The sequence below is a fragment of the Rana temporaria genome, chromosome 5 (assembly GCF_905171775.1).
Source record: "Rana temporaria chromosome 5, aRanTem1.1, whole genome shotgun sequence".
In the NCBI taxonomy this organism is placed as follows: Eukaryota; Metazoa; Chordata; class Amphibia; order Anura; family Ranidae; genus Rana; species Rana temporaria.
The window spans coordinates 129,304,331-129,318,325 of NC_053493.1; the positions used below are offsets into that span (position 1 = coordinate 129,304,331).

Here is a 13,995-nt window from a genome sequence, read left to right on the forward strand (position 1 = left end):
CATTCAAAAAACACGTTGGGGCGCCGTAATTTCACGCAATGCACGTCGGGAAATTTCCTAACGGAGTGTGCGCAGAACGTTTGGCGCGGGAACGCGCCTAATTTAAATGGTACACGCCCCATTTGAATTAGGCGGGCTCGCGCCGGACGTCTTTACGTTACTCCGCCGCAAGTTTATACTCAAGTGCTTTGTGAATCAAGCACTTATGAGGAAAACTTGTGGCGGTGTAACTTAAAGACGATACGTTACGCTGCCGCAGTTCTCTATGAATCTGGCCATCAGTCTATAAAACTAATAGAAAAGAGGAACGTTCCAAAAGGTTCTAAAGTAAATTGCACCTCATCCCAAAATATTAGATATAGATACAGAGAGGAAATGGGATTATAACGGTGCACAATGACATAAACTGTTGACGACTAATAATTTTAAATGTTTTAATAAGATATCATAAAACCATGATATATAGAACAAAAAGACAAAAAAACAATAGGATTCAATAAAATACAATTGAAAACAAACAGCAGATTGAATGGGCCGCTGTGACCCCAGATAGTTTGAGATGGTGGTCGTATACGGTATTGAGTCCCAATATATTTCGCCCTATCGGGCTTCCTCAGGGGAATATGCATTGGTCAGCTCTAACATAAAAATACAAAGAGAGACAACAATGTAAAGTATGTATCATAATTATAAATGACAAAAAACAATTCATTAAATTACATATGGCAATGGGCGCTGCTCGGACAATGGCCTTAGAGAGACCCACCTCAACCAAATCAGGGCAGAAAATAGGAGCCCCACATGGAGTGTAAGATAGTCCTGATAATTAGCTCTGCAAAGCAGAAAGCCGAGTCCAATCGCAGGGGAAATAAAAAGCCCAGCTATAAGAAACAGAGCATAATGACTACTGTGGGCCAGATCCTCAAAAACCCGGCGCAACGTAATTTTTGGCATTTAAGTTACACCGCCGCAAAATCTCTACCTAAGTGCCCGATCCACAAAGCACTTACCTAGAAATTTTGAGCGGTGTAACTTAAATCCGTCCGGCGCAAGGCGTTTCTCTTCAACTGGGGGCGACTCCCATTTAAATTAGGCGCGCTCCCGCGCCGGCCGTACTGCGCATGACGTGATTTTCCCGACGTGCATAGCGCGAAATTACGTTACGCCGAGCTTTGTGGATCGCGACGGGTCAATAAAGTTGCGTCGGGAAAAAAAAAAGATGCGGCGAAAAAAAAAATCAAAACAAAAAAAAAATCGCGTCGCTGGACAGAAGGGTCTGCTTTTACATGGTGTAAACAGTTTACACTTTGTAAAAGCAGCCCTAATTTTGCGTTTGCAAACTAAAACTTACGGAGAAAAAACGAAGCGTAAAAGCTTTGTGGATCTCCGTAAGTGCTAATTTGCATACCCGAGGCGGCATTTCGACACGAAAATGCCCCAGCGGCGGATGCGGTACTGCATCCTAAGATCTGGCAGTGTAAGTCCCTTACACATGCCGGATCTTCTGCCTAACTATGGAAAACTGATTCTGTGGATCAGTTCCATAGTTAGAAACAGGGATACGACGGCGTAACAGTAGTTACACCGGCGTATCCCTTTTGAGGAACTGGCCCTTTGTTCCTAAGTATTATAAATTAGAAAAAATATGCATATGTAAATGAAGGCACAGTTGCTCTATCATGATTCACTCTGCTAATATATAATGAAAGAATAGAAGGAGGCGGTCAAATTCAGTCTCAAAAAAAGGGGACATCAAGTGTTCTAGAGAATGGTCACTATCTCAAGACGCAAAAAATAGAAGAAACAAAGGACATGTGGAAAGTAGTTAATTAATTGATTAATAAGGTCACCCAATGGAAATCAACATAAGTTACAAAAGGAGAACTATTTATCATCTCACAGATAAACAAAAAGAAACGTAACAACGTTTTCTCAAAATATGGGTTGCATCTGGGTATTTACGCATTACATCAACAACATGATAGAACAGCATAACATCAAACAAGGTCGCATCAGCAAAAGCCAAAACGGAGATAGCGCGGTGTCTCCTACCACAATGAGCTGCCACTGATGGTCGTCGTAAAGCCACAAACTGACGCGTTTCATCATCAAGGACATCAACTCAGGGCGCCCTCAGTTGATGTCCTTGATGACAAAATGAATCAGGCTGTGGCTTTACGACGACCATCAGTGACATCAGCACGCCGCTGGTGACACCGCGCGATCTCCGTTTTGGCTTTTGTTGATGCGACCTTGTTTGATGTTATGCTGTTCTATCATGTTGTTGATGCAAGTCCTAGGAGGGGGTGTTGTTGATACTAATAAATTGTGTTTAAATGGGATTACACTATGGAGTTTCTTTTCCTTTCTCTATGATCTGAAACAAGTTTATCACCGTGTGACCCAACACTCTGGTGCAGCTTGTCCTGGGATATTAAAACATTGTGTTTTTTCTGCCTATAATTCTGTTAGATTCGGTAAGAGTGTTATTCGAAGGGAGATGTGAGTACCCCCCATGCTTCTTCACGTGTGGAGGTGTTGGTGACAGTCTAGCTTCTTGCAAGGAGGAATTGGACTCAGTTCTGGACAGATTTAATGACTTTATTTTAGCTACAATGCACAATAAACTCTATTGATTTAATTATCTGATCGCACTGCATGATTATTTCTTCTAGTATTGTATTATACTATTATAACTTATAGCGCTGCCAGTATTGTATGTGTATTAATTTTTTTTTCTAATTTTGATTAGATTTTATGGTAGCAGCTTTTAGCCTTAATTGGCTATATGATATTTATATTTGGGAATTGATATTGCTTTCACTTAATCCAAGAGCGCTTGTGTGAGTGGGTTTTCTACACTATTTTTTAACTGTTGTTTAATAAATTAACAAATATTGCATACAAAAAAAAAAAAGGATAAAATGGTAACAAGCTGATTTGTAATGAATCCATATTATTGCATTTCATACATAATTAAAGTGGTAGTAAACTCTTTGGGCCAGATTCACGTACAATTGCGCCTTTGGAAACTTAAGCCATTTAAGTTACACCGCCGTAAGTTTTCAGGTTTAGTGCTCGATCCACAAAGCACTTACCTGGAAACTTGCGGTGGTGTATCGTAAATGCGTCTGGCGCAAGGCGGGCCAAATCGAATGGGCGGCTAACATTTAAATTAGGCACGCGCCCGCGCCGGACCTACTGCGCATGCTCCGTTTCCTAACTCCCGCCGTGCTTTGCGCAAAGTGATGTAATTTTTTCGAACGGCGACGCGCGTAGCGTACTTCCGTATTCCCGGACGGCTTATGCAAACAACGTTAAATTTTGAATTTCGACGCGGGAACGACGGCCATACTTTAGACAGCAATACACTTGCTGACTAAAGTTAGGGCACCAAAAAAAACGACTAACTTTGCGACGGGAAACTAGACTAGCGGCGACATAGCGAACGCGAAAATCCGTCGTGGATCCGCCGTAACTCCTAATTTGCATACCCGAGGCTGGTTTACGACGCGAACTCCCCCCAGCGGCGGCCGCGGTACTGCATCCTAAGATCCGACAGTGTAAAACAATTACACCTGTCGGATCTTAGGGATATCTATGCGTAACTGATTCTATGAATTAGTCGCAGAGATACAACGGCGTATCAGGAGATACGCCGTCGTATCTCTTTTGTGAATCTGGCCCTTTACTACCACGTTTACCTACATGTAAGCCTATAATAAGGGTTTCACGATCTTTGACATGAAAATAATTTTCTCTCTGCACTTTGGTATGCAAAAAAATTCCTTCCTGCTCTCAGCCAAAAGTCAAAGTCTGGGCAATCTGCCAAGTCTGGGCAGCCTGCCAAGTTTTGAAAACATTCTTTATCAGTGGAAAGTTAAGTCTAAACATTGTATCACATTGACTTCTGTATGTAAATTAGGAACGTTTAACCACTTAAACACCAAACCTTTTTCTGACAGCTCTTTTCAAGTTAAAATCATTATTATTTTTTGCTAGAAAATTACTTAGAACCCCCAAACATTATATAATTTTTTAGTAGAGACCCTAGAGAATAAAATGGCGGCTGTTGCAATATTTTAGTTGCACTGTATTTGCGCAGCAGTCTTTTTAAATGCATTTTTTTTGGAAAAAAATACTTTAAAGAATTAAAAAAAACAAAAAACTAGCCAGTAAAGTTAGCCCATTTTGGCCAGAATCGTGCAGCTCTACATACTAGCTCATTATGCCTTTTGCCTTTCAGATGTAAAAAAAAAAAATTGTGGCGGGTATACAACCGCTTTAAATATAATGTTCATCATATACAATCCAACTGGCAATACATGATTAAAACAAAAAGATACTTACAAATCAGCTAAGAATAGATATGACAATATTTCCAAATGGTGACTGCGGAGTGGAGTCTCACCCGGGAGCCGTAGAAGTGTGACTCAGCGAGAACCCAAGGGAACAAACAGGAAGCAGATGGGTGCCCATGGGTGGGCAATTCATGATGGCACCCAAGTTAGTTGCTATAAAAAAAACTTTGAAGATACATTATAGTGATAAATGAATAATAAAATCCAAATGGGTAATAAGTGACCCAAAAGCTGCAAAAAAAAAAAAAACAGTTTGGCCCTGCGCAATTGCACCTTACGTGAGGAATGAATGTCAGAATGAGAGCAATAATTATAGGGCCATCATTCACAGTTACCTCCTAATGTAGAGCCTGTAGAGGCTTTTAAAGCATCACAGAGCGACAAGTTTGGGTACTGTTGTTCACAGGCATGCACAGTTTTAAGATTTTACATGTTTGGTATCTATTTACTCGACACAGCCCCCATTTTTTTTAGTTTACCCCCCAAAAAATGGGTATTATATTGCATTTGTGTACGCAAATTTTATCTTAAAAATAAATTTTTAATAAACATTTGTGAAAATATCATGCAATATAAAAAACTGCCACTGCCACCATTTTATTCTACAGTGCCTCTGCTTTCAGAAAATATATACTTGTTTGGGGGTTTTAAGTAGTTTTTTTTTTGCAAACAATGCAGATTGTAACGTATGTGAAAAAAAAAAAATTGCCCTAGACACAAAGGCCAAGATTCACAGGGAGTAAGGCCGCGTACACACGGTCGTTCCAAATCAATGAGAATGGTCCGACGGGCCATTTCCATCGGTTCACCGCTGAAGTGGCCTGATGGTCTGATGTGCGTACACACCATCGTTCCAAAAACCGATTGGGTCAGAATGCGGTGACGTCAAACACACAACGTGCTGAATAAAACGAAGTTCAATGCTTCCAAGCATGCGTTGACTTGATTCTGAGCATGCGCGGGTTTAGAACCGATGCTTTCTGTACTAACCATTGTTTTGGACCGATCGGGCAGCGGGCCATCGGTTCGATTTTGAATCATGTTTTAAAATTTTGGACCGATGGACAACAGACCGATGGGCTATACGCACGGTCGGTTTGGACCGATGAAACTGAACCTCGGTCCATTCTCATCGGTTTTGTCCGACCGTGTGTATGCGGCCTTAGGCGCACATTACGCTGCCGTAGAGCAAACACTGTACGCTATGCCAATGCAGCGCAAAGAGGCAAGCATTGCATTCAGCAAGCCAGTGCTCCCAACGCTGCGCCAGCGTGGCGTGGGTTTCGAAGGCGCACGTCGGCGTAGGTGGAAGTGGGCGTGAACCCATGCAAATGAGGCGTGACCCCATGCAAATGATGGGCCGAGCGCCAGACAGGTACGTATCACAAACTGCGCATGCGCCGCGCCTGCTCACAACCACGCCGGCACAACTGCCTTAGCTACGCCGGATCACTGCGTACGCCGTGAACATAACGTACGCCCAGCCAGACACACGTCCAACGCACAATACGCCGGCTTGTGTTCCCTGGTGCAGACCTGAGCATGTCTGTTGCTGGGTTGCACCTCCTTTATGGGGAATAACTTAACACCAGACGTACAACTTACGCGCATCTCGCGTAGCATGCGCCGTCGTGAATCGCCGTATTTCCCTCATTTGCATGTTTGAATGGCTTATCATTGGGAGCAGCCCCATGCGTCCAGCCTAAATGTGCGCCCACCTTACGCCGGCGTGTGCAAGCTACGTCGACGGGGTGTAGCCTGTTTTTAGGCGCATATTAGTTTGTGGGTCTGGCGCACACATACGCCGGCGCACATTTGCACTTACGCCGGCGTAACGTGTTATACGTCGGCATAAGTGCTTTTTTAATCTGGGCCAAAGTGGTTAAACAGAGAGGGTTTACCTTTTAGCTGCATTTTCGGATATGCTTACCAGTTTACAATTTCATCTTTGTTTTACTGCCTGATTGCATCTGCCGTTACTTAATAAAGGTGTCACTAAGATTTAAGGTCAGACTGTTTTGTTAAGGCATATTCTTAGGAAGTCTTCACAAGTGATTGCTCACTGCACTGAGGAAATGTTGGCCTGGATGTTGAGTATGCTTTGTACTGTCATACTCTAGCACCATGTTCTGTGTAACAAGATAATGACTTTGTTATTCCGCTAGCTGTTCCTGGGAAGGAAGTCTGGCTTCAGTTTAATGAGGCAAAAAATGTTAGTAATGTCGGAATATGTGGCAAGTACTGTAGAGGCCTTCAATATTGCTATTAGTTGAGATTTTTTTCCTTTTAAATTGTGTTGGCATAGCTGTGCTGTCCAGATGGTGGCTGTAAGGCAGCCATGTCATTTAAAGCATAGGGGCATGTATGTTATCGAACTTTGCTAGGCTCAGTAGAATAATAATGCTTAACCACTTGATCTACGGAAGATTTACTCCCCTTTATGACCAGGCCACTTTTTGCTATATGGCACTGTGTTACTTTAACCACTTCAGCCCCGGAAGATTTGGCTGCCCAATGATTCGGCACTGCGTTGCTTTAACTGACAATTGTATGGTCGTGCGACGCTGTACCCAAACAAAATTGACGTTCTTTTTTCCCCACAAATAGAGCTTTCTATTTGATCATCTCTGGGATTTTATTTTATTTTTTGAAAAAAAAACACAATATTTTTTACTTTTTGCGATAATAAATATCCCCAATATTTTAATTTTATTTTTTATATATTTTTTTCAGTTTAGGTCGATATGTATTCTACATATTTTTGGTAATAAAAATCACAATAAGCTTATATTGACTGGTTTGCGCAAAAGTTATAGCGTCTACTACAGGGCTTGACAAATTTAATTGGAATCTAGGAGCCAGCTAAAAAAGTTAGGAGCCAGGAACGCGCCCCGTCCCGCTGAGCTTGCCCGCAGAAGTGAACGCATATGCGAGTAATGCCCACATATGAAAGCGGTGTTCAAACCACACATGTGAGGTATCACCGAGATCGTTAAAGCGAGAGCAATACTTCTAGCCCTAGACCTCCTCTGTAACTCAAAACATGCAACCTGTAGAATTTTTTAAACGTCACCTATGGAGATTTTAAAGGGTAAAAGTTTGTCGCCATTCCACAAGCGGACGCAATTTTGAAGCGTGACATGTTGGGTATCAATTTACTCGGCGTAACATTATCTTTCACAATATAAAAAAAATTGGGCTAACTTTACTGGTGTCTTATTTTTTTATTTTAAAAAGTATAATTTTCCCCCAAAAAGTGCGCTTGTAAGAACGCTGCGCAAATACGGTGTGACAGAATGTATTGCAACGGCCGCCATTCAATGTTTGCGGTTTCTAATTGGAGGGGAGGAGATGGCAGTGAAAACAGGCAGGGGAAGCACCATTAGCATTGCTGGTTGTCTTGTCTTACCAACAGCCACCACAAGATGATGCCAGACCACAGAAAGAAAGCATAGGTCTGCAGAAGGTCGCAAAGCCACAGCCTAAATTACTGGCTGGCCGGCGCGGCCCGACACGATCGTGCATGGGGGGAGGTGGGGGCGCACAGAGACACAGGTTGCCCCAGGCGCCAGGTCGCTAATTCTAGTCGCAATGGCAACCTGGCACCCGGAGTTTGGCCAACCCTGGCCTACAGTATATTATGAATATATATGAATATTCTGCTCAATTACTCAGAAGCATAAAGGCCAGACATTGCCAGTCTACTAGCATTTTCAGAAGGCGTCCAACAATCTCAGAGGCATTCAGTAAAGCCCAACTGTAGGAAAAAAATGAAATGTAAGCATTGCATCAGTTACCTTAGGCCTCGTACACACGACAGAGATTCTCGGCAGAATTCACCGAGAAACTCGGTCAAAACCCGGATTCTGCCGAGAATCTCTGTCGTCTGTACAGTTTTGGCTCGATGGAGCCGCCGAGGAACTCGACGAGAAAATAGAGAACATGTTCTCTATTTTCTCGTTGTCCTCGTTCTTCTATGGGAGAAGCCGGCCCGCCGAGCTCCTCGGCGGCTTCATCCCAAAACTCGACGAGGAACTCGACGTGCCAAGCACGTCGAGTTCCTCTGTCGTGTGTACGGGGCCTAACTCTTCATTCTAGATTCCAAACACCTATTCCTAAGCCACCCTGCAGTGTACTGATCAAAGTCACAGTTTCTCTATGAGCCAAGCTAATTTCCTGCGGTGATGACTGTCCCTGTGAGCTCTCCTGCTTATAGAGCCTAAAGGTACATTTATTTGGATGTCTAAAAACGAACGTTTAGCTGCGTTTACAGGACTTTTCTAAAAGCAGCTGCACACACACAATGTAAAGTAATCATGTTAATCATACATAATAATTAGCAACGTTTAGTTGCCGACAGTTTAAGTACGAAAAAGAAGGAAAGTGCTGCATCCAGGAATGGCTGTCTGCAGCTATATTCATTGCTTGAGCTAGAGATGACTTGACTGAGGTATTTGCAGATATATTACGGCTGCTACCTTTTACCCCAAACCAATTAACCAACCCCCCCCCCCCCCCCCCCCCATAAACAAAAGACAGCCACAGTTTTATTGTTATGGGTTTTAAAGGCCATAGCAGCCATTTTATTAAACAAATTAAATACTGCTCATATTTAAAAAAAAAATCCAACTGGCTCCAAACTCTGCCTGGATAAGTGGCTGCGGGTGCTGCATCAAGCTACCAAAAGTTTCCTCCTTACACTTGCCAAACCAACACTAACCTGCCTTTCAATACATTAAAATAAAAAGCCTTCAGTATGCAGCCGCCCCAATCACCCCCCCTCCCCCAATACTTACCTGAGCCCATCTAGATCCAGTGATGTTGCAGGAGTGTCTTGACTGCCCGGGATGCCCCTCCTCATTGGCTGAGACAGCAGTCAGCCAATGAGGAGAGAAAGGGGGCCGCAGCTCTATGTCTAAATAGACACAGGATGCTGTGGCTTGGCTCGGGTGCCCCCATAGTAAGCTGCTTGCTGTGGGGGTACTCAACAGGAGGAAGGGGCCAGGAGCACCGAGGGACCCAAGAAGAGAAGGATCCAGGCTGCCATGTGCAAAACCACTGCAACAGAGGGGGTATGTACTGTATAACAGGTTTGTTATGTTTAGCTAAAAAAAAAAACAAGGCTTTACAATCACTTTAAGAACCTCTGTTACCTATGATTGACACGTAGGACCCTATATCGTTACTAGGAGTGAGGTAGCAGTTATACGCTAAATGGGTGGATGTGGACATCAGTGTGTCCCTCCTAAATGCAAGTTACAGAGAAGGGAAAACATGGAGGAAAGGTTAATCTTCAGCCCTACTCGCATACGTGCTTGCGTGCATGGTAACTTCCTTTTTTTATATATAATTATGTGTAATTTAAATGGTAAAAATCCCAATTATATCAAGGCTTTACAGTAGACCAGGTAATTGCTTACTGTAACATCCATACATCTCTGCCAGTCTATAAACATATGTGTATAATAGGGTTTGTGTATAATAGGGTTTGTATATGATTGACATCATTACCTTTTAATCACACTGAGAAATCCAGCTATTCAGCCTGTTATGTAATACACTTAGGGCTAGATTCAGTGGGCCAGATTCAGATAGGTCAGCGGATGTTTAGATCCGCGTAACCTATCTGATTTACGTTACGCCGGCGCAAGTTTTTGAGGCAAGTGCTTTATTCAGAAAGCACTTGCCTCTAAAGTTGCGGCGGCGTATCGTAAATCCCCCGGCGGAATTCAAATTCCACAGCTAGGGGGTGTGTAACATTTAAATCAGGCGCGTCCTCGCGCCGAACGAACTGCGCATGCGTCGTCCGCTAAATTTCCCAGCGTGCATTGCTCCAAATGACGTCGCTAGGACGTCATTGGTTTCGACGCGAACGTAAATTACGTCCATCCGTATTCGCGAACGACTTACGCAAACGACGTAAAAAATTCAAAATTCGACCCGGGAACGACGGCCATACTTAACATAGGATGCGCCGCATATAGCAGGGGTAACTATACGCTGGAAAAAGCCGAACGCAAACGACGTAAAAAAAAAGCGCCGGGCGGTCGTTCGTTTCTGAACTCCTCATTTGCATATTCCTCGCGTATACAAACGGAAGCGCCACCTAGCGGCCAGCGTGAGATTGCAGCCTAAGATCCGACGGTGTAAGTCACTTACACCTGTCGGATCTTAGGGAGATCTATGCGGAACCTGATTCTATGAATCAGGCGCATAGATACGACGGCCGGACTCAGAGATACGACGGCGTATCAGGAGATACACCGTCGTATCTCTATCTGAATCTGGCCCAGTAAGAATTTACGTCGGCATATCTATTGATACGCCGCGTAAATTCTAAGCTGCGCCGGCGTATCTTCTTTCTGTATTCAGAAAGCAAGATACGCCGAAATTTGGCTAAGATCCGACTGGCGTAAGTCTCTTACGCCGTCGTATCTTAGTTGCATATTTACGCTGGCCGCTAGGTGGTGCTTCCGTTGATTTCGGTGTAGAATATGCAAATGAGCTAGATACGCCGATTCAGAAACGTATGTGCGCCCGGCGTTTTTTTTAACGTCGTTTACATAAGGCTGTTTCCGGCGTAAGGTTACTCCTGCTATACGAGGAGTATCCAATGTTAAGTATGGACGTCGGGACAGCATCAAATTTTGCGTCGTTTACATCGTTTGCGTAAGTCGTTCGCGAATAGGGCTTTGCGTAAATTACGTTCACGTCGAAAGCATTGACTATTTGCGACGTGATTAGGAGCATGCACACTGGGATACGTTCACGGACGGCGCATGCGCCGTTCGTTAGCGACGTCATTTACGTGGAGTCATGTTTTATTTACATAAAACACGCCCACCTCTTCTCAATTTGAATTCGGCGTGCTTACGCCGGCAGATTTACTCTACGCCGCCGTAACTTAGGGCGCAGGTTCTTTGTGAATCCAGCCCCAGCCTCACTAAATTACGGCGGCGTAGCGTATCTGAGATACGCTACGCCCGCATAAACTTACGGCGGGCTATCTGAATCTAGCCCTTATTGTTTGCATATTATAATTCCTTGCTAAAAACTTGCGTCTATTTATCATACAAGTGCCCAAGCAGCATAATATACATTGCTGATGTACATGCTATGTTGATCCATTTTTTATTCCAACCATTATCTCTCATGGGACAAAGTAATGTGAAGTTGGAAGACAAAATTGCTTTGTCAGCTGGAAGCTGAGAACTAAAATGCTAATTTTAGAGAAAAGGGAAGCAGTCAAATTGATTAGTTAAGGAAAACCTCCTGAGCTGTATTCTAGGTTGATCTGTGCATTTCATATTCTAACAGAATTCCAAATGAGAAAGAGTTTACAGTAGATTACAGTTTCCACCTGTCTGGTGTCGTTAGCGACATTATAAACTGGCAAATATCATCAGGAACATATGGTTTGGGAAACAACTAGGTAAGGGGTGGGGGGTGCTTGGATTGAGCATTGAAGCTTTACATTTTAAAGAAACTCTGTCAGTCTATGATAACAAAAAAAATCATACCTGAAGTTCTCTGAGGCCCCGTACACACGACCGAGGAACTCGACGTGCCAAACACATCGAGTTCCTCGGCGAGTTCAGTGTGGAAGCCGCCGAGGAGCTCGGCGGGCCGACTTTCCTCATTGAACAACGAGGAAATAGAGAACACGTTCTCTTTTCGGCCCGACGAGTTCCTCGACGGGTTCCTCGCTGAAAAGTGTACACACGACCGAGTTTATCGCCAGAATCCAGCTCCGACCGAGTTTCTGGCTGAATTCTGCCGAGAAACTCGGTCATGTGTACGGGGCCTCAAAGAGCCATTAAACTCATAAAAGCCAATAATTGCATCTTTCTGGTGGCCTGCTCTGTCACCTCTATTTTCGTTCTAGCTCAGTACCCTCTGTTAAGCCCCTTTCACACTGGGGCGGGAGGTGCAGTGACGGTATAGCGCTGCTATTTTTAGTGACGCTATACCATCCGAACTGCGGCGGTATTCGGCCGCTAGCGGTAAGGTTTTAACCCCCGCTAGCGGCCGAAAAAGGGTTAATACCGCCCGCAATGCGCCTCTGCAGAGGCGCATTGCCGGCGATATAGCCGCAGTTTCCCATTGAGTTTCCCAATGGGAATGAGCGGTGGAGGAGCGGTAAACACACCGCTCCTCTCACCGCGCCAAAGATGCTGATAGCAGGACTCAGGCTTTCACACTGGAGAAACAACATCCGCTGTTTAGGGTCGGTTTGCAGGCGCTATTTTTAGCGCAATAGCGCCTGCAAACTACCCCAGTGTAAAAGTGGCTTTAGTTTATTCTCCAATCAAGACTGCCAAGAGTATTGGATGTCTGTGTACCCCACTGCTGTGATTTCTTTGTGTGACCTCTGCGTCACTTCTGACTATTGTAGAGACATAGGGGATGGTGGGGAAACATGCGGCAGAAGGCACTTAACACACTTGGACAAGTCCAATCAGGGCTGCTGATAAGGGGTTAGCATCTGCCCTCCTGAATGGGGCCCAGGCACCATAAGTTCAAGTGGTGGTGCCAGATCAGCAGAAGTGGGAGCAGTTGCTGAAACAAATTCCCCATGTGTCCCTCCCGGTGTTTACAAATGTTTATGAATGAACAGGGAGCCTCTGTAGAGCACTTCCTGTTCATTCGCTCTACAGCTAGCTCTGCAAAGAAATGATTGAGGAATATGTGTCCTCCATCTCATTCTTTGTCTCAAAAGCAAGACATTGGCTGTTTGGACCCCTGATATTTCACCAACCCCTATAGAGCTGTCCAAAAAATGTAAAAAACATAAAAAGACTAAAATTATAAAAAATAAAAAATAAAAAAACATAGCTAAGGGCTCATTCCCACAGGTATTCTGGTTGCGTGAATGAGTGGTTTGTTCATGCTACGGGACTGTTCCTGTCAGCTAGGCTGTAAGGGGCCATGTGATTTCTAACAGCAGTCCTGGGTCCAATGCCTGCTGGGGATCAGAAAAGCAGAGGCGTTTTAAGACGCAGGTTTACCTCCACTCCCAGCTTGAATGAGACCCATAATCCTTTGGAATGATGCCCACCCACATCCAAGGAAGGTGTCTGTGTCCACCTCCCTGTCTGTGACCCTGCCTAGAAGAATCTTCCTCACTTTCTGTCCCAGTGATCAAGCAGGAAGTTAAAAGAACTTTCCTCTTGGCAACAAAGACTGCGTTATAAGTATTGATAGCAGATCAACCTCTCACCCATTATGCTAAAAAGGGCTATTGCTATGTGCCCCCATGTTTTGGCTTCCTTCTGAAGTGACAACATGGACACAGTAAACTATAAAATCCTGAAAATTTGTCTAATGCCTCGTACACACGACCGGACCTTCTGAGAAAAAAGTCAGATGGGCTTTTTTCCTCAGAAAGTCCGGCCGTGTGTAGCCTCCATCGGAAGTCCGATGGACCTTAGATAGAGAACTTGGGCCAGATTCATCAAGAGATACGACGGCGGATCTCCTGATCCGCCGTCGTATCTGTGAGAGCTGACGGTCGGATCTGTGAGATCCCACGGTCGGAGCTATGGGACTGATTCATAAGAATCGGTTCCGCATAGATCTCCCTTAGATCCGACTGGTGTAAGTGACTTACACCAGTCGAATCTTAGGCTGTAAT

General features: G+C 44.2%; 1 long non-coding RNA gene across 1 annotated transcript; it reads right to left on the reverse strand.

The window, feature by feature from the left end:
* Positions 1-420: 420 nt before the first annotated feature.
* LOC120940337 lies at positions 421-4,510 on the reverse strand. The gene is made up of 2 exons (XR_005749421.1): positions 4,351-4,510; positions 421-638 (listed from the first exon to the last, which is right to left on the reverse strand). It is a non-coding gene; the product is annotated as an uncharacterized LOC120940337 (long non-coding RNA).
* Between the last annotated feature and the right edge of the window lie 9,485 nt (positions 4,511-13,995).